This window comes from Drosophila elegans, unplaced genomic scaffold (genome assembly GCF_018152505.1).
Source record: "Drosophila elegans isolate 14027-0461.03 unplaced genomic scaffold, ASM1815250v1 contig_149, whole genome shotgun sequence".
Classification (NCBI taxonomy): domain Eukaryota; kingdom Metazoa; phylum Arthropoda; class Insecta; order Diptera; family Drosophilidae; genus Drosophila; species Drosophila elegans.
In genome coordinates this window covers 12,568,777-12,595,126 of record NW_024545513.1, presented here as the reverse complement: position 1 = coordinate 12,595,126, position 26,350 = coordinate 12,568,777, and the positions used below count along the sequence as shown (strand labels likewise).

Below are 26,350 nucleotides of genomic sequence, written 5' to 3'. Positions count from 1 at the left end.
ATGTTATATTACACATTTTAAATTAGGTTTTCACATACTTTACTTTTAGATTCGGCGGCAAAATAAATAAATGTTAAAACTAAGGTTTATTTTGTAAATGTGAATACTATACATTTTTGTATTATATTAAGTTGGGTTTTGATAGTTGGATATTCTCTTATGGTTGTATCCAACTTTAAATATTGTTTTTATTTGTTGTTTTTAGTTAATTTGATTTATTTAAAGTTGTAACAACCAAATTAGAGCTAATCATTTCCTTTCTATATATTTTGATTGCGGTGCAGTGAGTTTCGTGGTGTGCAGTTCTCTGGTTGTTCGCACTCTGCGTTTATGAAGTGCGTGATCGACTGGAGGTTAGGATGGAAGATGGGCAGATGAGAAAGATGGGATACTAGTACTCCTCGTGAGTGGTCACGAGATATGAGTATTGGATGGAGGACCCACGCACATGCCGAGGCGGCAATTAAGTGCGGCAAGACAGCTTGAAAAGGCGGAAGCGTCGCCGCTTTTGACGCACTCATTGCGGCCAGAACCCGTGATTACAATCCAGTAGACCCTATATCTTTGGCCTGGCCTGTAATTAGCACTGCGAGTGGAGGGACTCTCGGCGAGTGCGTCTAACGCTGGTATGTGCACTGTACGGTTACAGTGGGCACTCGCTAAGACCCCAGGGCCGTGGGCGTTTTGGGGAGGCGTGTTTGATTGTTCAATCATAAGCGGCTGGCCGTAATCACAGTGCTCCCAACTGCTCTGTTTGCCTTGGCAATTAACCAGGCCCAGATAGTGCAGATTATTGGGATCTTAAGTGGGTCCATTTGGCGGGGGCTGATCATGATAAACGGCCGATGGATGGTCTTATAATGGAACCCACCGCAGGCAATACGAACAGAAAAGCGCACGAATGATATACATTTCGAATGCGGCACTAATGCGAGCTGAGCTGATTAAATTAATGAAGTAAACGAAGCGTGAAACAGGCAGAAATATTATTACAATTGAATTTTAGCTTATTTTAATCAAGCTTGCTATTAAATTAAATATAACTATTTGTTTGAACTTAGTTATTTAAAATGGGTTTGATCAATGGTATTATCACTTTTAAAGTTCAGTCAAAAAAATAACTATTTACAACAATTTTATGGCTAATTTCAGCCTTTTTGTTATTGAACCTGTATATTACACAATGTGATTCAAGATTAAATACATCGACTTTAACTGAACTAATCACAAAATTGAATATCTCAAAAAGAATGAGAAGAATAATGATAAATATAGTACTAAACAAATATAAGCATGAAAAGACCATGAAAAGAAATTCGGAAACAATGAAATGATAAAATTTGTTATTTAGCAAAATGAGTTTAGGTCACATTGTAAATTAGTAATGTTAATTAGTTTGCGCAATACCAAGTTATTTCGCATCTCTTTCTATATCCATCTTGTACGTTTCTCAATAGGTTTACAATTTCTTTGGATAGGTGCGAGAAACACTTGCCAAAGTAAGATATTAATTTCACTTTTGCCGCAGGGGCTGCCATAAATATCAAGTGTGATGCGACAGGCAGCTGTCGCCAGTGAATTCCCCCGATTGATTGAGTCGCCAGGTAGCGTCGAATTATATCGGTAAACCGAAATGCCGCGACTTGCACTGCCACTTCCAGGGAAAAGTCAAAGAAATGCTCTACCAATAGCCGCACATACTAACTGTATGTGAGTATTTACATTTTATTTATATGTTTATGCCTATGTGTCCGTATGTAGATGAGCATTTAACGCGCCGCTTGCATGTGAAACGAACAAGTTGCTCTTGCTGCTGGGACCTCCAGCTGCACCTGCAATGCATTTAATTGCTGTTAGAACTTGGCCATAACGGCTGATCTGCCCCTCGAATCCCCAGATCCCCGGATCCCCGGAAACCCCTATCCACGATCCCCGTTTCCCCTACAAGTCCCCAGTTCGCCCCGATGATGATGAATTGCATTTTGCACACTTTAATTGGATGAATGTGTAATTAAGTTGTGTGCCAGTTCATAAATTGAATGCAGCTCCACAGTTCGCAGATCTCGCAGAAATGCAAACTGCATACTGCATACTGCAAACTGAAAACTGCAAACAGCAGATCGTGTTTTTTTTTTTTTTTGGTTTTGTAGCCCGTCTTGAGCTGGGTTTCGGCCACAATTTCCGTGAAATCTTTAAATCAAACAAGACACATGCGTTGCGCATGCGCATTGTCCACTGCCATCTGCACCACGGCACCATTGCCACGCAAGTCCTGCCACCACACTGAGCAAAATTTTAGGTGATATAACAATAATTTTATAAACCTAAAACTTAAACTTTAAGGTAATGTAAGCAATGTATTAAATTTCCACTTAATGTCTACAACATTAAAATAGTCTTATTCTCCACGAACACTTTTCTGTGTTTACCTTGTGAAATTTTAAAATAGTTTATTAATGCTGCCATAAGTTTGGATGTAAGGAATCAACTATTTTTGTTGGTCCAAAAAGAAATAAATAAATTAAAAATTTTAAAATGAAAATAATTGAAGTTAATAATGCATAACAACGCGCAATCAAATATAGGAACTTAAATACGTAAAAAAATACAAATCTGTAAGTTCAAAAATTTAATTTGTACTATTAATTGTAAATATTTGATTTGTTTTATTTTATCATTTTTATTGCCTAAGGTACAATATATTGATTAGCTATTTATTACATAAATATTTTTTATTGCCTAAGGTACAATATATTGATTAGCTATTTATTACATAAATATTTTGAAGGGATCAGTTCGAAGTTAAGGCCCCTATTGACCAAAACCATAAAACCAAAAATTTTAAGTACTGGCTATCACGACTAAGGTAGGTCTGACTTGTCATTGTCAGACTGCAATTTTTTTCTCAGTGTCCAGGAGAGGGTGACCCTGGTGAGGAAATGGGGTGGGGGTCAGGAGGCGTCCGAGCGAAGGGGACTCCTTGGGCCACCTTGCTGGCTGTTTGCTGTTTGCTGCTCACTGAGCCGTCGTCGTCGTCGCGTTCAACTTCGTGTTCATTAACGCTTTGCCCATTAAACTTGAGGACTGGTTCCTGACCCCCACCGCCCCCCCGCTCCTGAGGCCCCTGCCCTAACCAGCGGACTGCTCATCACCCGTCTCCAGTGCTTTTCGGAAAGCGTTTAATCGCATTTACATAGATTAGGCAGAATTTGTGTGAAATTGAAACTGAGCGACTGCAAAAAAAAAATAAAATAAACACAAAAAACAGAAAAAAGCGAAGAAGCAAATGAAATAAATAAATAAAAGGCGTGCAAAGTGCGAAGATTACAGACACCCAGGTAATACCTGATAGACTGACGAACACCTAAGTTGACGATTCAGCGGAAAAGATATCAAGCCCTAATGACGATTTATTTATATTTATTAAAATATATTTCGAAAAAAATAGGGCTTTAGATTTATAAGCTTGTAACTGCATAATAAATCAAATTATGACTATTGTGGCTTATTTCAATTTATAATCAATAACCTACTACAAATAGAACAAACTCTTAATTAAATGCTAGTCAAAATCTATTAAAGGCATGGGAAATATTATGGTTCAATTATTTAACATTTTAAATGTCTTGTATCACTTTTTATTGTAAATACTTTTTGTTAAACTAAGAAATGTTCTGTGTACCACTTCTCATTGGAGCAACTACTCAAGTCCTATCAGCCCCACTTTTCTTGGCCCTCCAATCTTTAGTGCATATTTTCTCGATGCTTACTTTCTTGTTCATTTCGCTTGTGCATTCCTTTATTTCAGGGCTATTTCTTTCCTTTTTTTTTTGATTTGTTTTGACTGTCTTTTTTTTATCACAACCCAAATTTCTTCATCAATTAAGAACATCAACGAGGAAAAAGCAGCATCGAGCCAGAACAAAGAGTGGAAAAACAAGTCATGAAATAAGACCAGAAATGGTAAGGGTGGGGGTTGGAAAATGGCGTCTATGCCTGTCCATACTTGTTATTATCCTTCGAGTCGAGGACGCTGACACTTTTTCGTCATTACTGTTAAAAGCGTTAAGGCAAAGGACGAAGCGAACCCAACAAATAACAAAATGAAAAGAGTTTTATCAGGCAAAATAAAAGGAAAACAGTCAGAAAAAAAAAAGCGACGAGGAAAAATAAAGGAAAAATTGCAAGGAGCTGGCATAAAATCTCTGTAGGATCGCGGGGGGAAGCCGGGGAGGGGCGGGGGGCGTGGCAGGATGTTTTGTTGGCCAGGGTGCCAAAAATTGAGGTTATCGCTGAGCAACGGCAGGACGTTGAGGACTAGAAAAAAAAGGTCACTGGGAAAAATAGTGCATATGTACACAATTTTTTTTAATTTTTATTTTTTTTGTGCTAAGCACAGAATTTTGGGTTGCTTATTGCTTAAAATGTGTCATAAAACGAACAAATAACAAAATAAAATGATAATAACAAATATCAAAAGTGTAAAGAAAAGAAAAAAATATACTCATATAAATATACAAAAAAAGCGCTTCCACTCTTATGTATAATATTAAAGAAAAATTACTTTTACTTTTACTTTAGTTTAATTTAACAATGTTAAGAAATCATTTATTAAGCTGTCTAATATTAGGCACTGAAATAATAAAATAATCGTTTGTTATTTAATCGGTGGATTTCCGGCACCTTTTAGGCACCTTTACAATTGGTTTTAAAACAGTGGTCTTTTTGTTGGCAATTTTAAGAAAATTTAACATGTTCATAGGGAACACTCCGAAAATAATAATGGTAATAGTTTTTTGTGGCTGTGCCACCCAGCTGCATACAGGACAAAAATACCAAGGCGCGTGGGTCGGCATGTCCTTCATCAGGCTCATCAGGACATGCAGACGGATGGGCGGAGGGACGGACGGAAAGGATTCTCGTCTTCGTCCTCGTCTGGTGAGCTTCGTATACCATGCCATAGTACCATCTTACCATCGTACCATCATACCATAGTCCTGCGTGCTGCACGCGTCGTTGCGCTTAAATGCCAAAATGCAGTCCCTCCCATCCAACCCTCCCACCCCTTCCTTCCTCCATCCCAATTTATCCTTATTTCTGGAAACCCCCCTAACCCACTGATTGCCGTTTTTCCAGCCATGCCCACTTCACCCTGAAATCCCCCTGCCCATACACACATCTTACGACGCAAAACGAGTGACATTTTCAGATGGTACGGCACGGGTATAAACTTTTCGTGTTACATTCGTCATTCGAAATACACAATAATGTCTTAAGAATTTTCAACACTACTTATAAGTCTATCATTACTTTAAATAATTACAAAATCCAAAACATATCTATTTTTTAATTAGATTCAATGTTTTGCAAAGTTTTCTTTATGAAAATTCAAAAACGTAGTCCTCAGAATTATCACAATTATTTGTTATGTTATATGTTATATTCAAAATTAAAAAGGTTTTCATTGACCAATTATTATTAAATCTTTTAAATAAGCTAGCCAAGATTTTGTTTTGTAAAATATTTGTAAACCATTAATTACTTCTTTTATGAATAACAATTAAATTTCGAAAATCATTACCTAATTGCGTGCATATGCAAAGCTTTTTTGCAAGAAGATTCGCAACTTTATTTAAAATATTTAAGACAAACATAAAAGTTCACCAAAATGTTTGCGTAAAAGCTAGAATATAAATACGTTAAAGGCATCAGTAAGTTGGGCATTTATTTCTAAAGAGCTTGGCTTTTATGCGCTACTATTTTTTTGTTTGTGGGCGGACGTTAAGTTTTGCCCAAGTTTTGGCAGAGATTGATGAATTTTGATGATGTTTACGCGCAAAAGGAGAATTTTTCTTCAGCTGCATTTGTAGGTCTTCCGCACCCCCTTGTTCCACCAATTCCCCTTCGTTTTTTTTCGCTATTTTTTTTGTTTGGAGTTTTGGAGCTGCAGCGGCATCCTTGAAATAACCTTAATCCCCAGCACGAGGGGCAAAATGAATGATGTTCTGCGGGAGGCAAATGGAGAGATACAGATACCCAAGCCATGTTGCATTTTGGTGTCAGCGGCCTGCATTCCTTGAGCTGCTGGCTGCCACGCCCCCTCATCCCCACGTCCCCACCGAACCACGCCCGACGCTCCCGCTTTATGTTTCAAGGGTATCGTTTAATTTTTTACCCCACATTTTCGTCTTCGGTGTCGTCGTTAGATTTTCATTTTCATTGCAATTTCATTTGGTTGCCTTGCCGCACGAAACGCAACGAAAAGTGGCCAGGACCCTTCGCAGATAAGCCATCCCTCCGGCCTCCGCCCGCCGCACCCCTGATCCCCTTTTCGCCACCCCTGTGTCCTTCGGTGCGTGTGGAATGCAAGGACGCATATTAATATCCTTACTTAGCTGCATGAAATGTGCTTAGCACGTTTCCACACTTTCCATCGCCTCCCTCGCGTTTTCATCCTCTGTCACTTGAATAGGCGAGAAAGGGGAAAATAGGAGGCGAAAAGGGTGATGCTTGGGGGGTAAAAAAGGGACTCAAAGGGGCCAGAGCTACCCCTATTATATATAGGGGCCCAAAGAAGTTCTGTATTCCCAAGGAGCAAAACGAAAAGGCCTTGGATTTATTAAAGCTATTCAAAAGCATTTCAAATAACTTCAAGTTGATTGTAAAAGCTTAGGAAACTTATTTGTTATTTGCGATATCAATTGAAATTCAAGTCGAAATTATTAGTAAGCTGTTAAGCAATACTATTTAATAATGTTGAACTAAAAAATGTAGATATGAGCTGTTCAGCAGTACCATTTAACAATGACTTAACTAGAGTGTTATATAATATTTATTCTTATTTATGAATCTTTGACTTCAAAGCTTCAAAATGTTATTCAACAACAGATAAATTCCAAAATATATACAAAACACCAAAAATATGATGATTTGACCTAACTGAATTTAAATTAAACCTATTTAGTTTTCTAAAGTGTTACTCTGTGTAAGTGACGTCAAAAATCATTAGCCAAGAATACTATTTGGATCGAGAAGGAAACATTGGTAAGAAGATTTGTATAATCAAAGAGCGATTTACATTTATAAATAAATTCCGATACTCATTTCAAAGCATTTGTATGGTCAAGCTAAATACATTAAGTGCCCTCTCCGCAGGCAATTAGTTCCATTATGAGTTCCGGGGTCGTTGTCCATTATCGCAGGACCTCAAAAGAATATCGCTCATACCACATGTGGACCGGGGACGCCAATGGCAATCGATGAGAGGCTGCACCAACTGCACACAAGCGTGGGCGGCACACACACACAAACAGACTTCACACACCCAGAAGCACAACAACATGCAACAAGGACAACACAAAGACGACGTTTATGCAACAGTCATTCGCTGAAAATGGCAGGCCAGGGAGAGAACAACAAAGTGTGCGGGGGAAAATGGTAGAAGCTCTGGCAAAAAAAAACAAAAAGTAAAGAAAATTAGAGAGGAAGGAAAAGCGGAAGGCGGAAAAAAGTCGCTGGAAATGGCATGAAAATGAAAACCTACCGAGCTGCAAGTGGATGCTCTCTGTGTGTGCACTTTGATGCTCTTATTGCGTTTGCCACACACACCCACACACACACACATTTGGCAAATCAAATGAAACACCAAAACACAGACAAGGGAAAACCGGTGGGGAAAAGCCGGGGGAAAAGCGGGAAGAAATTGAGTGCCGCCCATGCAATTTGCAGTTATTGCCCCAAAGCATCGCAGCACAAAACCCCCTTGGAAAAAAAGGGACCCCCCTTTGGCACAGGCTTTCATTTCATCAGGATGGAAATGTGGATTCGTTTTCGTTGCTTCTCTTTTTTGTTTTTTATGTGCCACACTGCTGCGAGCATTGCCAAAAAATCTCCAACCGGACGCAGTTGGTCAGCTAAAAAAACCCCACACTCCACGTTCCAAAAAAAAAAAATATATATGCACGCTGGAAAAGTGCAAAAGAAAATGTAAATGAAAAGAGCGTGTGTTGGGTGGCGGGGGGTGGGAGGGGGAAAACAGAGTGAAACACACGAAACAAAAAGAAAGAAACTAATTCGATTAATCATCAGGCCAAAAGGCAGCAGTAGCAGGCAAAAGGCATCCTGCCAGGTCCTGCCAGCCAAACAACAACAACAGCAACAGTAACAGCACAACAACATCGACAAGGAAGAAAAAAAAATGTAGGGAAAAACTAAATGGAAAAGGACCATGGGAAGATAGAGATACTCCCAGATACTTGCAGCCCATTGCAGCTGAACGACTGTTGTTATTGTTGTTTCGGTTGTTGTTGTTGTTGCTGCTGTTGTTGCTGTTGTTGCTGTCGGCCCGCTGCCGTTGATGACTGACTGTAACACCCACCTACCACACCCACCCACTGCACCCAAACCTCCCACATCCTTTGGCCGATGCTCGACAAGCAGGGAGTCGGAAACAAAAAAAAAGGAATACGTTGGGTGGACAGCAATCAGAGACACAGGAAGTCGCATCGATGGAACGCGGAAAATACTCTAACTCGGAAAATGAACAGTCACCTTAAAACTAAAAGTAACAAACTACTGATAATCGCAATATTTAAAGATACTTTTTCAACCAAAGAATTGATTATAGCAATGTTGAACCCAAAAGCCAATATTTACTTTTTTATGGTAGTTTATTTTAAACTAAAAGCAAATAAATATTATCAAAAGGTAAAAAAAGCTTTGCATTTCTAAATAAATCTAGAAAAATCTATTATAATATTTCTATTTTATATAGAGTACAAATCAAAAAGTATTTAATTTGTTTGTCAAGTATATACAAAAATAAGCTAATTTATTAAGTGATCTGAATAAAATCGTTTTTTTGAGCATTTGATTTCATGGAGATTGAATGGTATATTTCGAGGTGCAAAGTCGATGTCCAGTTGATTGTACTTCGCGGCTGCAGTAATTCCCTTTCGAGAGTTCGTGGGTGTCTGGGTTGATGCGAAGGCGTTGCTACTGACGCAGCCCCACCCCCTGCCCTTCTGCTCCTCTGCATCTACTGCACCACTGGGTGTCCTGGCCTAAGCCACCCCCCCCTTTCCACAACTCCACTGGCATTTCAACCCATCCGAATTCAGTCCGTTCGACGCATGCACAGAGCGGCATGTGTGTGCAAGTGTCAGGGGCTTCGGCAGAGGGGATAGGGGATAGGGGATACCCCTGCCGGATGTCAGTGTTTGAACTGACCAATCTGCAGGCATTTATTGCAATAGGCGCAATCTGCAGGGTGCAGGGCGCACAGTGCGTATGCGCAATGCCCGGCATTCAGGTAAAAGAACACCAAAAAGGGAGAAAGGTAGCAGAAACATCTGCAACAACATCAAATAAAATACGGACATCTATTTTAGTTTTAAGATTTATGTATAATTATTCACAGTTTCAGTTCGGTATTATAATTTATTAAGAACAATATTGTACATTAAAAGTAATGAACACTTTTGAATAATAAAATTTCGTTTAATTGTATTATTATTTACATAAGAGTACTCATTTGATCAATTGCTTAATTTTATATTGTTATAGTTACTTTTCATTCAATTAAGTAACTAAGCAATCGATTATTTCGTGAATTTTATTTCATGATATTTAGTCTAGAAATAGTTTCTTATTTTTTACTTAACTCTTTAAAGCGTGTATGCCATTTTTAATGATACATGATTTTTTATGTAGCCTTGTATTAAAAATAAATAGGTTAACATGCCTCATTGCTGTAAATAGTGATATTGATATACCCACTAAATAACACCAATTCACATGACCAGTTCTTATGTTATTTTTTACGGTGTGCGTGAAATCTAGCAGAGGAGGCGGCTATTTAGAGCTAGTTGTTGTGCAGGAACAGAAAACTGGGGGCTGGGGCCATGCAATTAGTCTAATTGCTAAGCATGCCAGCCGGGCTATTTCCATTTGCATTCCCGTCCAAATCTGGCCAAGACAGATCGAAGAGGCAGCAGGCAGGCAACTGGCGCTAATCGTTCAAACGAAATCAGCAACAATTCATTTGCACAACAAGCGCCCAGCAGCCTCAGAGTTCCATTTTCAGAATCCGAGGTCCAGAATCCCAGTACCCACTATCCACTATCCACTATACAGTATACAGTATACAGTATACAGTATACAGTATACAGTATCCACTGTAGAGTACCTCAAACCCCAAGACCAAGTCCAACTGGCAGATTATCTTAATTCACGTTGTGGGAGACTAATGAGTGCAAACCGTCGAGGAAGTGGGAGAATATCCAGCGAAAACAAACGTGAGGCCTTTCTCTCACAAAACGTCTCTCATTTTGGATGTGGGTTGGGCTTGGATGTCGACTTGGATTTCGACTTGGACTTGAATTTGGGTTTCGGATTTCGCCTTAGATTTGGATTTAAGTTTGGTGCTGGCTTCCATCGGACGTGCATCCATCGTTCAGCCACTCAACATGCGTGCGATTGGCAGTTCTACTACAAAGTCTTGTGGAAGCTGCGTCTTTAATTGAATTAGTGAGACCAGTCAGCCAAGCCATGGCCAGGCACTGAGCGAAATATGTATGAATTCCTATAGATACAATACTCAAAAATGCCAGCAAACTACACACAAGTGAAATACATTGTTAAAATGTAAATGAAATATTTTCTTTCCGTGCAATCTGGTTACCATCTCCCGGCGATCTGTGCGTTTCAAAATCGCATTAATTGTGCGCAAGTTCTCGAACTCGAACTCAAACGCGATTGCCGGGCGATTCTGGGGCCCCTTAACCCGCTGATGGCCAACTTGCTTCCCCGGGGCCTTTCTTATCTCGGCGAACGCGTGGTGCGTTGCTTGTGACGCCTTGTGTCGCTTTTAATTAAGCATAAATTTCATCACACAAGATACGAGATGCAGTTGATGCAGGGGCACGCAGTGGTTTTGTTTGTTTATTGTTTTTTGTTTTCCTTTTTTGTTTTTTTTTTTTTTTTGATGATGTTATTGATGTTGATGTTGCGGCGACATGCAGAGCGGCTGAGGCAGCTGTTCCTCTCGAGCAGTTTCCAAGGAGATCCCGAGGGAGACGTTATGACAGCCGCCTAATTGATTGAGCCATTTCACTGTGCTGCCCCAAAAACTTTGTGTCTTGCAAGAGGCGTTTCGGGGCAAGACAACTTTCTTCGGGGCCCCCTCGTTTGTCAACCGTCCGCACACAGATTGCACAGCTGCCGGAGTTGGCCAAGACAAATGGAACAGCATTAGGGTTGGCCAGGAGCAAGTTCCAAGCTCCAAGCTCCAAACTCCAAGTACCAAGTACCAAGAACCAAGAAACGACAGCCAGTAGCCACGTCCTGCGGTCAGGCATCGAGCTGAAGAACCGTGGAGTTTCCCCAGCGAGCCATTATCACTGCCACTGGCCATCGATCAAATTGGATCATTGGAGGCTCCAGATTCAGGGAAACAACACTCACTTACACCTGTTTGTTTTAGACCAACACCCTTCCTTAGTTTCTTCATCAAAATCATAAAAATGTACTGCAAGTCTAGTTATATTTCTAGAGCTAACTACAATTTTCGAAAGAATATGTTTTGATATTGTTGGGGCCTGCCAAATAATATACTTGAAAGTTTATAAGCAACCATGTTTATTTATGTTGGGCATCATACATAAATTTTTAAATTAATTTACTAAGGTGCCCAAAAGTAAGTACTGAAAAATAAACAACTTTCGTAAGAAGTACATCCGGCTTAAAAATATGTTGTATATTGCAATAATCCTTTATAAGTTATTTAAAAAACCTTGTGATTTCTGTTTCCAGAATTACAAATTTTTATTTGGGGCGGTATCCCCAAGCCCGCCCATATTTCCAAGCATGTAAACACAAAATACGTATCAATGATTTAAGCTTATCTTTATTCAAAAGCCAAGTCAGGACTTCCGCCTTTGCATATTATATTCACGTATCGAACGGCTCTTTAAAAGCACCTCCAACTTCCTCTCCTTTCTGGCTAACTGGCGAAACGTGGGTCAATGACTTGGCCAAAAGCTTTTGTTTGGTTATTGCTTTTGTTATTACAACAGCCCACACATGCCATGCCCATCATCCATGGGCCACGTTTTCTTCTGCCATTCTTATTTCGGCTCGTTTTTTCAGAGGCTTGATAAGAGCGACAGACGCTGCCCATTCCGAGCACCTGACAAACACCTGTCTGGCCCAGGTCCTACAGCTCGTCCTCAGCATCAGCATCGTCCTCGAACTCGAGCCCATCCTCATCCTTAAATCCTTATCCTCATACTGTTCCTGTTCATGGCTCCTGCGGCCTGGCCTGTTCTGATTTTTTGTCATCATCGTTTGAAATCGTATCGCATTTTTTTAAAGGATATTGTTTCAAATAATTCAAACTGTAAGCACACTCTGCAAAATAAATATATAGAATGGAAAAGAGGCTTTATACCTTAGAACAAGTTTCAACGATTTTTAAAATACTTTTCTTCGGAAAGATAGATTTTTATAAATATAATTTTTCCCCATTCATACCAGCCTTCAATTAAAAGATACATTTTTCTTAACCCTAGCATTGTTCCACCTAATATTTGGCATACATCATTTTGTTTATATATATTAAAAATTAAACGTTTATTATTGTTTTATAAATAGAAGAATAATATTTTATTTTGTCTTCAAATGCAAAAATAAAGTTTGTAATGCAAATAAAATAAACATGCTCACAGCAAAAAAAAATCAGTATCTATCAATAATAAATCATGGCTGTTTCCTTACAATCCTAACAAATGCCAAGACTAAAATTAAATGTTTGCCTTTTGTTTTATTCTATCTTGTGACCATTTTATTTTGTGACCATATAGACAATTATGTAAATGACAATTTAAGTTCAATTACCCTACACATTGCTTATAGCCCAATAAAAAATATTTTTGCTTAGTGCAGGATTGGCTTGCTCTCCGCCTCAGTTAATGTTTGCGCCAATATTTTGCGGGCAGGTGGCTACAGCGGGAGGGGGCTTACTCCTGGGGTGGGGGTTTATTTTACCAAAGGGGGGCTTCGTTTCGCCGGTCTGGCGTGGTCAGCGTGAGGAGGCGCCTCCATCGGTCGCCAGTGGCAGTGGCAGTGGCAGTGGCCGTGCCATCGCCGTCGTCAGTGTGTCCAGTGGAGCGTGATGTCGTCTGACATTTACGGATATATGTACATGGACAGCCGATTACTCACATAGGGGACGATCTGGAGGGGGGTTTGAAGGGGGAGGTCGCGAATGCGGACTTTTCCCAGTCCATCCTCCGCCGGTTTGTGCCTCGTTTTATGTATTCCCGTATTTGCGTTTCCTCTTCAGTTTTTTGTTCCTCTTTTTCTTTTTTTTTTTTTTTGACTGCTATATGCGGCTCCTCCTCGAAAATATAGAGGATAACACGGAAAAAAAATACAGAGAAAACTTTGCAAAAATTTTGTTAACGTAAAAAAGTCTCTTTGTTCTTGTTTTGGTAAATGGTAAAGGGGGATGGGTGGGCGAGATTGGTAGGGGGGCTATCAGAGGTGCAGGTGGACGGTAGCTAGTATTCCAGAAAAATATGCTAGCCATGTGCTGCTCTTTTGTTGCCACCAATCTTTTGCCAAAAAAGTTACTTTACTGCATGAACGATTCTGATTATGTATTATCTATCAGTTTAAACTACAAAATGAATTAACATATATTTATTAAGTTTAGTCTTTAAGCTTAAATACTATATTTATTTCCCTACTATACCTAATGTTGCAATTTTCAATAATTTCTCTTATTTATATGAAAGAAATAACAATATGTTTGCTTGCTGATACAATTCTTTTAGACGTTTTAATCCATTAATTGAGAAATACTAATGAAATATGTATCACAATTAGGAACTAATATAATTTTTATTAGTTAAAGCTGATTTTTTCGGTAATTTGTAAGTTAGCCCTGTATATTGGCACTATTTTAGTCTCTTAGAGTATTTGGGCATCGTTTTGGCCCAGTTATCAGCTCCTTCAGTAGTTCCGCACATTTGGCTTTCACTCGTCCGTTTCAGGGACTCAGACAGCCCCCCGGCAGCCTCTTAACCCATGCCACCCCCCGAAACCCACCCCAGGCCATTACCTCTCTGATGTATCGTCAATATTTTGTACCTTTATCAAAATTAAATTCCGGCCATGAACGTGTGTGCCTACAAGAGTGGCCGTTTCTGGGGATTTCAGTTTTGTGTTTTGAATTTTGCATGTCTGATGTCTGGATACCCGCTCCAAAAATGGTGGAATTGTTACTGTTTCACTTTAATTGCGAATCCGCTAAGAATCACTGAATTCTGAAAGTTGTGGGGAACTCTGATGGCTGGGCCTATCAGCGATTGCTGTGGCATCCGATGGGGGTGTAGCCGGAATTTTCAACGTGACGATGGGTAATGGATGATTCAATGCAAACTGCAACCCCATTGCAACGCACGGGAATAACAAAGGCCCAGAGTACTTGATGGATGTCGGTCCTTGGTCCTTGGTCCTTGGTCCTCGGTCCTCGGTCGTCGGTCCTTTTGGTCCTGATCCCGTGTGCCATACGTGTGGTTGGGCATCCTTTTTGGATGGGTGGGTGGATTGGTGGATTGGTGGGTTGGTGGATTTGAGGACTCATCGATATGAGGCGCTGGCCGCAACCAATCGCAGCGCGAATGCAGCGCTGCAAAAAAACGCAGCTACAGTGCTGACCAAAAGGCGACGCCCATGTGCCTGCCTGCGATTTGCATGCGTTCGCCGTCGCCCAGCCACCCCCTTTAACCCTTCGCCGTGGCAAGGGGGTTGCTTATGTGCCGTGCCGCGTGTGCACGTTAATTACTCCGCAGTGTTCTCGTTCTCTCTTTCCCCCATCTCTACCCCCCCACCCTGCCATCTCGCTCTAAATCTGCACATACAAGTGGGTGTGCGGGTGTGTTGTGTTCATCAATTTGCCATCGATTGCAAAAAGTGAAGTCTCAATCAGCGGCAAATACAGCAGCTAAAAAATGTGCCGTGGCAGCTACTAAAGCCTGCGAATACCCTGTTGATCATCAGAACAATGCTGTCTACAAAAAAATCCCAGTTAAAGATTTGGAGAGAGCCGGCTTATGACTTTGTCAAAAATATTATATTGTATTGGTTTTTTATGTTATCCAGTATGCAATAATATCGAAAGTACAAAACCGTTTTAAACATAGAACTAAAAATATTTCCCTAAGCAATTTATAGTTCAATAAGACAAGAAACATTATATATATATATTGAAAGTATAAATATTTGTAAGCTAGCCAGCTGTTGACCTAATTTCTATAAAAAAAATTGTCTTTCAATATTTGATTCGATACTCGGTTGAGTAGCAATTTCTGAAAATATTAGTTTTAAAACAGTTTAGTAGGTTTTCTTTTAAAAAATGTAAGGAAATACACAAATAACAAAACACAGAAGTTAGAATGCAAAAAATTATATAATCAAATTAGCCTGAATCAGTTTAGCAAACGCATTATAACTTTCAAAACTTTATAAGTTTGTTTAATAACAAACAATTGCTTGAAATCGGTGCTTTAGTGCTTGGACCCCCTTCAAAACGTAGTTCCACTTGCAGAACATACACCAATCTTAGATCGAACCCTATTTACCCCCCTGGTCAGCCTAGTCGGAAACTGAAAATAGAGCGGGCCAGCAACAGCGCCGAGTGAGTGAGAGAGGGCGACCGCTGCGCCACCAACAATATGTTTCACATGCACCAATGTCGTGGGCATTTACTAGCATTTTTTCGCCTCTTCTTGCATGTCCTTAACTACACTATGTTACCCCCCAGGATATGCCAAGCCCCCCAAACCCCCCAACCACCCAAACCCCAGCAACCATCAGCCGTTTCCATCCATAATAATTGAATTGGAAAAAACCAAAGTGAGGAGGCGACGCGGTCTGTTGGTTGGCTTAACGCTACGCGACCACAGGAAAATTGTAATTAAACAGGATATGATGTTGGTAAAGGTCCAGGCCATCTATGAGTGGGTGTGTGATGGCTGGATGTGATGGCTGAATAAACTTGTTGTCTCCTAATTGGGAAACCGCTGGGGCAGCGCGTGAAACAAAACCCTTGCTGACGGACTTTAATTTGTCATCAAGCTTAAATGAAGCGGACAGGACGCAAAAATATGATGGCGAAGTGCGGTGTGAGCAAAAAAGGATTTACGATACGCAGCCGGTAGGATTCGAACCTACGCTCCCAGAGGGAATCTGATTTCGAGTCAGACGCCTTAACCACTCGGCCACGACTGCTGATGGTATTATCCGCCGATCTACATGGGCATATACCATTCAAAAGGGTGAACAATTAATATAATCCCTATTTACTTATTTGAGGTATTTCCTCAAACAATTGTGATCCTCATTTTCAATAAATACTTTAATATGTTGGTCTTACTTGCATATCGACACGATTGAGGCTGTTATTAATACAATTTTGTTTTTATTATTTAAAGAATCAATAATAATTTCCTAATTTTTTGCAGTAAATATGCAAAACAATCAAATTTGTCCTTTAGTTTTATTATAATTATCACCCTTAAATATTAGTTAATTAGACAGGGAGAATAACTTCATTTAGGTTTATCAATTATTTCTCAATTCAGCTTAACCAGTTAACATTATTAATTAAATATTTATATGTTTTATGCAAAGCTTAGTTAAAGGTAACCATTATGTTGCCAAGAAAAATTGGTCCTAATATTAGGAAGATAATCTTTTGCATTATTTTTTGAAATGTTAATTATGTTATGCAAAAAGTAACTATTACTTCGCAGCCGGTAGGATTCGAACCTACGCTCCCAGAGGGAATCTGATTTCGAGTCAGACGCCTTAACCACTCGGCCACGACTGCTTCTTGTTCTTATTGGTGCCAATTGAGCTGCTTGACATTCAAATTTGCCAATGCCAGAGAATCACAGAACTTGCACACTTTCAATGACATTAAAAACACCATGTAAATGAAAGCAAAAAACATAAGGAACTTAAATCTTACATAATAAAAAGAAAAAACATATAAAATTCTTTTGGCTAACGATGAAAATATGCTCTGGCGGTCAATATTTATTTACTTTTGTTGTTTATGAGTTGACGTTAAAAATAAAATAAAATGTATACTTAAAAAATTGACTTTTTCGACCGTGACAGGACTCGAACCTGCAATCTTCGGATCCGAAGTCCGACGCCTTATCCATTAGGCCACACGGTCAGTTGTTTCAACGTGGCTTAAGCTCTCAATAAAAGCCGCCACCTGAATTAAAATTGTGACTTAAAAGGATGTGCAAGGAAGAGGCAGGATGTCCGACTCTATAACACTGCTCAACTAATTTGTAAATGTTTTCTTAATATTTGTGTTATACATTTAAAAGAAGACAGTGAAAGAAGGGTTACGCACTATATAATGCGTTACACTCGCACGCACTGTATTCAATGCATGGAATCGAGCGAGAGGGATATACTCAATAGATTAAATTAATTCTGCAGATATAATATAAACAAATGTATGCTAGCTCCATTTATCCAAGAATACTTTAAAAGAGTCTGTTGAGGGTATTGCAAATTAAATTACGGTGACTGGAACGAAATTTAAAGTTTAAATTCAATATTTCAACATATCTTCTTAAATACACTTTTAAATAAGGTACACAAGAAAAATACAATTTTTTTTAATATTTAATTTTTCAACATTGAAAATATGCTGTAATTACATAACACAAGGAACGTCATTTGTGTCTTAAAGTGACCTTTTGTTTTGTAAAACTGTTTGTATATTGTTCACATAACATGCGATAAAATACGTGCGTAATAAGTAGGAATTGAAATAGAGGGAGAGAGGGCGAGAAAGTTTAGGGGATAGAGGGAGAAAGATAGTTCAGTAGGGTGCTAGGGGAAGAGCGGTATATAATATTGCATAATTTAGTCAACCGCAAAATCGATCGTACAATAAAAGTTAACATGCGACTTAATCAAAGTCCCGATTTTAAACATTTATAATATTATCCTGTGAATTTGGCCAATAATTATTCCTTTGAGGAGGGGATTCAGACTATTTTCGCGATCTTGCAGGCGTTTTTTGTCACCAAGCAGTCGTGGCCGAGCGGTTAAGGCGTCTGACTAGAAATCAGATTCCCTCTGGGAGCGTAGGTTCGAATCCTACCGGCTGCGGTTTTAAATAAGTCATTTTTTTGGGAGCTCAGAGTATTAAAATTCCTAGACAGAAGAAAAACGATCACTGTTTTTTTGGGAGAGATCATTTATTCTAGTATTATCGATTTTATGATCAAAACTTATTCAAAATATCAAATAGAAGTATCGGCTCTATAAAAACAAGGTGCAATTTTTGTTTAATTAAATGTTCTTGCCGGAAAACTGAAGTGTCCCATTAAATTGATAAGTCTCTGCACAGCGTTTTCATAACCAAAATCCCAACGGCTGAATATCGTTCTTAAATCCCCTGCCAAATCTAGATTACCACAAAAACACAGCCCGCGCTCAACATCTAAATCAAAGGTGAGTTGAAGGCGGTTGTGGGACAGGTGTAAAACAGGCGACCAGACAGACAGCTACTCCCCAGCCCCACATTTGCTTTCACCTTTCTCGCCAGCAGACAGACAGTTTATTTCATATCTCGGCGAATATATTCGGGCTTAATAATTAATTTTTGGCGAGCCTCTGGCGCCGTGTCCTTTTTCGCAGGAGCAGAGGCCTTGTTGAGCACAACCGGCGACATCCGTTTCAGATTTGGATCTCCACTCCACTCCACTGCACTGCACTTCACTCCAATCCCCCAGACCAACCTTTTCTTTTTTGTTGGTAGCTGATTAGCCGCACTTAGTGGAACGGCATTAGGCCACTTGACGAAATTAAAGGGATACTCCAGGGGTCCTGCGAGAGAGGTCCTCGGGCGGTCGTGTGTAACGGCGACAGCTGCTAAGACGTGCAAAATAAACAGAAATTCCTACCGAAAATATAATCCGGAAGCAGCCACATAATGACAAACGCCGTGTGGAAGCGAGATGGCAGAGCGAGTGAGAAGGAGAGGAAGATATCCAGGACGAGCCAGACAAATTGCCTTGTTCCAGCTCGAGCCGAAAAGAGGAAAAGGATTATAAAATACGACAGAAAAAAAACGAGTACTGGACGGACGAATGAGCCCAGCTGACCGAAGAATTGAATACACTTTGAGGTTTTAAACAGATTACGAAACGTTTGTAATTCAACATAAAAAAAAATTTGTTTTCAAAAGAAGAGGTTAACAGTGAACCAAATAAGCTGAAAAATCAGAAAATCATAAAAGATTTGTCATATTTCAAATTTGGCTCTATTGAGTTTAGGCTGTTAACGATGCATTTTGCTTGCCAATCAATTTTTCTTTAAAAGATCAAAAAAAACTTTTTCTCAAAGTGTAACTGAGGAAAATAAATAAATACCCTCAGAAAGAGTATTGGCCAAAAAAAAAACGTTGACTCGGGGCGATGCCAGTGTCATCGACAGCGGCGTCATTTGGCGTGCATAGAAACCGTTAGTCCGGCCCTCAACAAAATACAAGTAAATATATCCAAACAAAAAAAGGAACCCGATGGACGGGGGAGCCAGAACGTTTGTACTTTAAATGACATTCCGCAGTAAATTTCACGTTTATAGCCGGCACACAACAAATAAATATCAAGCGTTCGGCGGCGCTGCAAGGGCTGCCAAACAATTGAAAGTGGACGGAAAACGAAACGGATGAGGGCATCCCGTCTGTTGTCCTGCTGCCACACCGCCAGGATCAGCTCCTCGGACCAGCAAAACAATAAAAAATGATTGCACAAAATAATAAAATAGCGGCGCGGAGCAAGGAGGTGCGCCCTTCTCGGCGCTTCTCATAAATTGAAATGAGTGAGAGCCATCGTCCTAGGATGCCAGCAATTCGGAGCTTCGGTTATAAATCCACTATATGCGCTATAAATAAAGAGTGGGAAAGGGTACAGAAAATAAACTGTTTTTGGGTATTCTGTAAAATAAATGTTACTTGTTACAAGTTATCATCCAAGTTTATTATATTTTAAATATATATATATATATATATATGTTTTTTTTATTTAAGAATAGGGCATCTTTTCACACAGAATTTTATCTTTTCAGGAATTCTTTCCCACCCATGGACACACGTTTCCTCAATAATTCTGTGGGCATCTGGGAATTAAGTCGGTGCGGGGCGGGGCGTGGCGGGGCGGGGCAATCAACCATGTAGTCGGGGACCCAGACTGAAGTCCTGAGACGAACATATCAGCGGCACTTCATCTTGATTGACATGCGCATTGAGAGCGTTGACATAATGATGGACAGACCTGATCGCCGGTTGCGTTGCTTGATCTTTCCGCTGGATCCGGACTGGATCCCAAAACTGAGAAACTGGGAAGCTGGTAGCTAAAAGCTGGGAGTCGGCGCTTGGAGTTGGCCACTCCGGCCGATATGCGTAATGAGAGGAGCTGCGGCTGCGGCTGCGATAGCGGTGATTGCGGCCTTTAAGATTTTCTACAATATCAATTTTCATTGTTTGGAGGTCCCAGGCTCGATTGGGATTCGGATTCGGGTTCTGATTCCGATTCTGATTCCATGGCTTTGTCACTCACGATCTGTTCTCGATCGGTGCGATCTGCACTAGCTGCGATGACATAAATAGACGCCAATTAAATGGCCCCTTGATGGGACACGTTTTTTGGGCTTTGCACTTGCAAAAAGAAGGTTTCAATTCGATCAAAATTTTGGAAATTTTGAAAAAAAACAGTAATTGAACAAATTTAACTTTTACGTCTTTAAATAATTTCATCAAACACTGAATGATGAATGCTTAGTTATGCATATAACTTAGTGTTGTGTTTCGTTTAAAATAAACTGATTTAAAAGCATTCAAATGTGTTATAGTTGGTTTAATATAACGATAATGTTTTCTACATGCCAATTTCTTTTTTAAAGTTTGTAAAGCTTGAAAAAAATCTGTTTTTGAACTTACCCTGCTATTTTGCGGGAACCGGAATTGAGTCAGCCACAAAGTAACGGCAAAACGGAAATAATTTTACAATAAATTATAACAAAACGAATCGCACTACACACATAGTCACAAAAATATGACACAGAAAGTTATCGGCGAAGGGAAAGGGACAGAACCAGTTTCTTGAAACTTTGCGAGACATAACGGCGTCTGTGCCAGAAAGGCAACCGACGACGTCCAACAACAACGGCAACAGTGGCCAAAAGCCACTGTCGTGGGCGGGAAAAAGGGGGTCGTGGCAGGCAGAACCCTCCAAAACTTTTGTGGCGACAATTTCCCCGACTCTTCGCACCCTATCTTAAATGGGTATTTTAAGTGCTACATCGAAATTTAATATTAGGCATTAAAGGAGAAAAAATAAATAAAATTTTAATAATTAATGATACTTCAATTAAAACTTAACAGATTAATAAAGATTTTTTTTTGGATAATGGAACGAATTTTGGGAAGTATTGGAATACGAAACCGTAAAATGTAAACGTCCTCCCAAATTGAAATAAAAAAATTCAGTTACATTTCATTATTCGTTGTTAAATCCACCGCATTCAAATGGATTTGGAAATACATATTTTAAATATTCCTTAAGGAAATAAGGGCGAGGTCCTTAGGGTATTCGGTTGAAGTTTGAGATTCAAACCGAGAGCTTTGTATTTTTTGCCATGCTTATTTTAGTCTGTTTTTGTGGCATTCGGCCTAAAATGCCGAGACCTGTCGAAAACTTTTTCATCGACTTGCGAGGATTGCGAGTGGGTGCCACAAGAAGGTAAGAGTTTGCTTTATCGCCAACTGGCAATTGAGTTTTTTATTTTGTACCCTTTATCATTTCAGTCTCATTTGCCGCATTGACTATCGAAGGATTTGTTATGGAGCCGCCAAGCCAGGCAATAATAGTCTATATTTTACCATGATTTTGGAATATTTTGTAAGCTCAAATTAATGATTTAGAAAGAGATAGTTTTGCCTACTATCAATTAATAGTTTTCAATCTCTTCTAATATGTCGCGAATTAGAAAGAGAAAGATTCTTATGATCTTTAAATAAAAATTAGAATATTTTCAATGATTCCATTAAAACTTTTCATTTGCTCAGCTGGGAATCGAACTCGGGACTGCCAATCTCAAAGCAAACAACTTAGCCACTGGGCTACACTTTACCATAAGAAACCTGTGTATGGTGGGCACAAGTTAAGGCACACATGTATAAAAATAGATGAATAGATAAATATATTTTTGTGAACTTTTAATTAATTTTTACAACAATAAATAGAGACAGTTTTCCCATTTAAACTGTTATTTTTAATTATAGCAGATTGTATTATAAAGCAAAAAGAATGTTTACTTATCGCAGCCGGTAGGACTCGAACCTACGCTCCCAGAGGGAATCTGATTTCTAGTCAGACGCCTTAACCACTCGGCCACGACTGCTCGATGAGAGGGTGTCACGAGTAGATCATAAAAAGGTGGAAAAATATCTGCCTTGTTTATTATGTATAGAAGATACGATCTAATAAATACATTGTTTAATAAAATAGAGCTATTTAACCTTTATCGTGTTCTAATTATAAAAATATATAATAATATATTTGTTTTTCTAATCTCTTTTAAGTGTTAAATTGTTGTCGAATCTTTGACAATTTTTTCATACGAAAAAACCTTTGGTATCCATGAATTTCAGCAGAATACAGCTGATAAAATAAGGCCTCTCGGTTAAACAAATTTATTTCTAATTTAATTGTTTGCCATCCAAGTGGGCTCGTAAACATGGTTCCCCTCCCTTCAGCTGAGCTGTCTCCCGATGTCTGGTGCTTTGTCAGATTTTCTTATTGCGTGCTCTTAATGACACGGCTCCAATTAAAGCGGCGCACATTGTCAAAATAGCCGCCAACGAATTGAAATCAAGACGGGGCCCCACAACAACAACAAAAACAACAACAACAAGCCTCTGCATACTGGCGCAAGTTGAAAGCTTCAATTTACCACCCATTGTGCCTTATGGCAACTCTGGCAGATCTTTGGCAGATCCAAACGACAGAAAGGAGACCACGGCGCATGCGCCCCGTTCCAGTTTTTATTTTTCAGCGGTGACCCGCCGCCCCGTTCCCTCAGTTTCCCCCAACTTGCGATATGCAAAGAGAGCACCTGTCGTGCGGGAGGGGGGATTGTGCTATAGGGATTAATACACTTGAAAAAGTGTATATGTGATATTTAGGAGTGTTTGAAGAGTGCTTCTAAATCAAGACACACGTATTTTTAATACTTTAACAGGAATAAAAAATACAAGTTTAAAAGAAGGGTGATTTTAAAGATCTTGATAAATCTTAAAAAAATTCGATTTTTAAAGCAAACAAAATATATTCCAGATACAAACGTATCATTGAAGTGTTTTTTTACAAAACACCATATTTGCCAATTTTTCAGATTTGATGTAAAATTTGTTCCCGCATATTTGTGTGTTGAAGTGTATTTTGGAATATAGAGCGGGGAGTTGAGTTGGTGGCGCGTGGGTTAAGCAAATTTCTTGATTTACGTTTTGTGGTGGCCAGTTGACAGGCAACGCGAGCCCCGAAAACACCAAAAGCACCAGAAACTCCGAAACGAAGCCCCGAAGCGGAGACAGCGGTTCCCCTTGATCTGGATTTGGATGTGGATGTGCATATGAATGGGGATTGGGAATGGGATTGGGAATGGGAATGGGAATGGGAATGGGAATGGGATTGGCAATGGCTATGGGTATGGTAATGGGGCCATGGGACCCCTGTTACAAATTTTACAGCTAAGCAAATCGCTGGAATTAATTGCCGGCCGATAAGCAGGTGCCCCCCTCAACATTCAATTAAGTTGTTCCTTGGATTGCAGGTGCATCCTTGGCCGGAGGTAACCCTAATCCCTCGCCACCGGAGGAGGTGCGAAATCCCCGACGCACGGCAGCCGAAAAATGCCAAACCCCTTGCGAATTTATCCGTTACTTACCATCGAATATCCCATATCCCATATCCCATATCCCATATCCCATATACACCATATCCACATATCAAATCGAGGGATCCCCTTATGGATTGTAAAACTGGCAGCTGCCCCTTTGCCACTGAGGTAGTCGTATTACCGGGCATCATCATCATCGCCCCAGGGCCACACAATTTATGGAAGCTTTTTGGGTTGGGTTGGGGGAACACGCGTCCCCTGAACTCGGCATTATCCATCGCTGGCTTCTCAAAATTCCCCGATATCATCGTGGCACATACCAGGTCAATCCCCTCGTTACTACATCACTTTTTTGCCAGCATAAATCGATTTATTGGCCGCTCTCCTTGACGAACGCTACTCTTAAATTATTCACTTTTCAGCATTAATTTGCGTTAATTCGTTTCACTTTAAGCCGTGGATTTTATATAGCAAATAAAAAAGTTATTCGTTTTCTCTCTTATAAGGGAGATTAATTAGCCATATTAAGTTAATGTTATTTACAAAAAAATAAATAAGATAGTCGTATCTTAAGCACCTTTTGTAAAACTCAAAAAACCAGAAACGGCTACTGATCGATTTAGGTTAACATTTTTCTACAATATTATATTTTTACAAGTTTTATTAATGCCCCTTCTGTCCTTTCTTAAATATGGTGACACTATATTAATTAATATTTTTATATACCAGTTTTTTTTAATATTACTTTGTGTTCTGAATCCAGGCTATGAAACATAGATTCTTTTTTTAACTACTTTTTTACTTGCGCATTTTGCAACCAGACTGGCTTATCTTATCTCCATCGGCTTATCTTATCTTTGGCTAAATTAGTGCTTCTTTTTATAGCTGAGCTGGCCTAGCAAGTCGTCTGCCGAGAGGTATATCATCTTGGGATATCGCCCACTGGCTTCGTCAGCGTTTTCCCTCCCTTTTCCTGGACTTTTCACCATCGTCTCACCCCTCCGACGATCTTTTTATTGGAGGCATCGACTGCCAGAATGTCAAATGCACGCAACACCAGCCGAATGCCATTAGCTTCTCCCCAAGTTTCGCCCACTTTCCGCTGGAAAACTTTAGTCGGCCTTTCTCTTTCTCTTTCCCTGCCTCTCCTGCTGTCCCTGTCTCTTTCTCTGTCCCCATCTGCCATCTCTTTTCCGCGCCGCATGGCCCATTACGCTGTCCATTTGAGTGGTCATTATAGTAAATTTGATTTGGACTTGGCTGCCTTGCTCAAGCTGGAACACTTGGAACACTTGGCCCGCCGGAGCTGCACTGAAAAAAAAAGTTCTGAACAGGCTTTAAATCCTGATACTTATTAATTTGCTGATTTTATTTAATTTTTCACTCGAGAATCAAATTTTGTAGTTTTTAAAAATTGATTTTGGAAAAAGGATTAGTTTTATGACCAACTATCTCGTTTTTAATTTTTTTTCAAAAAGGTGTTATATAATTAAACTGTTTTGGCTATAAATGCCAATCGATTAGTCATTTTTTAATGATGTATAACATTCTTGCGAACTGTAATCAACCGCAATTAAATACAAATATTTTTTAAAAATATTTCTTTAAGTGCAGAGCACCCTGGGCCACATCATCAATAGCCAAGTGACATAGCTTTGAGTGGGCAAACGGGCAGGGGGCGGGGCAGGTGCAGGGGCGCCGAGGGGGAGGTTTAGCTGAAATATCGAACACGTAGTTAATCAATCCATTGGTGGTCCGAAAACACGACGCGCCAGCAATTACTGTTAACTGGATTGTTGCTGTTACCATTCCTCAGCCTGCTGTACGCACTTTTCTCCATGGGCGGCGAAGGGGGTCGTAGGGGGAAGAAAAATGGAAGAGAGGGGCCTGGCGAATGGAATTGCCTGCCAACGTAGGCGGCAACATCTCTCACAGTTGGCAACATTCTATTTTCTAATTCTTCCAAAGGTTTCTTTCCTCCTCCTCAGCTGTTTTAACTGCAATTAAAACGGTTTCTGCGCCACATTTCATACAAACGTTTTCCGCAAAGTAATTACAATGCCAATATGCGGCCTTATGGCACGTGGTGAAAGTTTAAACAACTCAAGGAAAAATAACAATAATAATAATAATAATAAATTCTGCATTTTTGATAAGGGGGTACATCATAAATTTTTGCGAAAATTTGAAAAACTGATAAATTTTTAAGTGTGAATGCCATTTAATTGGCAATATAATGACGAATTCACCGAGGTTTGACATTCCATCTTTTGACCATTACTTCTCAGCGTTTTGATAGAAAAACTGATATTTAGGGTGTTTTTTTTTTGAGTTTTTGGAGACTTGTCAAAAA

General features: G+C 39.6%; 5 non-coding genes across 5 annotated transcripts; 1 reads left to right on the top strand and 4 right to left on the bottom strand.

Annotated features, from left to right (window-relative positions):
* Positions 1-16,211: 16,211 nt before the first annotated feature.
* Positions 16,212-16,293, bottom strand: Trnas-cga. Its single transcript has one exon. It is a non-coding gene; the product is annotated as a tRNA-Ser (tRNA).
* Positions 16,294-16,812: 519 nt separating this feature from the next.
* Positions 16,813-16,894, bottom strand: Trnas-cga. Its single transcript has one exon. It is a non-coding gene; the product is annotated as a tRNA-Ser (tRNA).
* A 281-nt stretch (positions 16,895-17,175) lies between these two features.
* Trnar-ucg lies at positions 17,176-17,248 on the bottom strand. The gene has a single exon. It is a non-coding gene; the product is annotated as a tRNA-Arg (tRNA).
* Positions 17,249-18,122: 874 nt separating this feature from the next.
* Positions 18,123-18,204, top strand: Trnas-aga. Its single transcript has one exon. It is a non-coding gene; the product is annotated as a tRNA-Ser (tRNA).
* Positions 18,205-22,418: 4,214 nt separating this feature from the next.
* Positions 22,419-22,500, bottom strand: Trnas-aga. Its single transcript has one exon. It is a non-coding gene; the product is annotated as a tRNA-Ser (tRNA).
* Between the last annotated feature and the right edge of the window lie 3,850 nt (positions 22,501-26,350).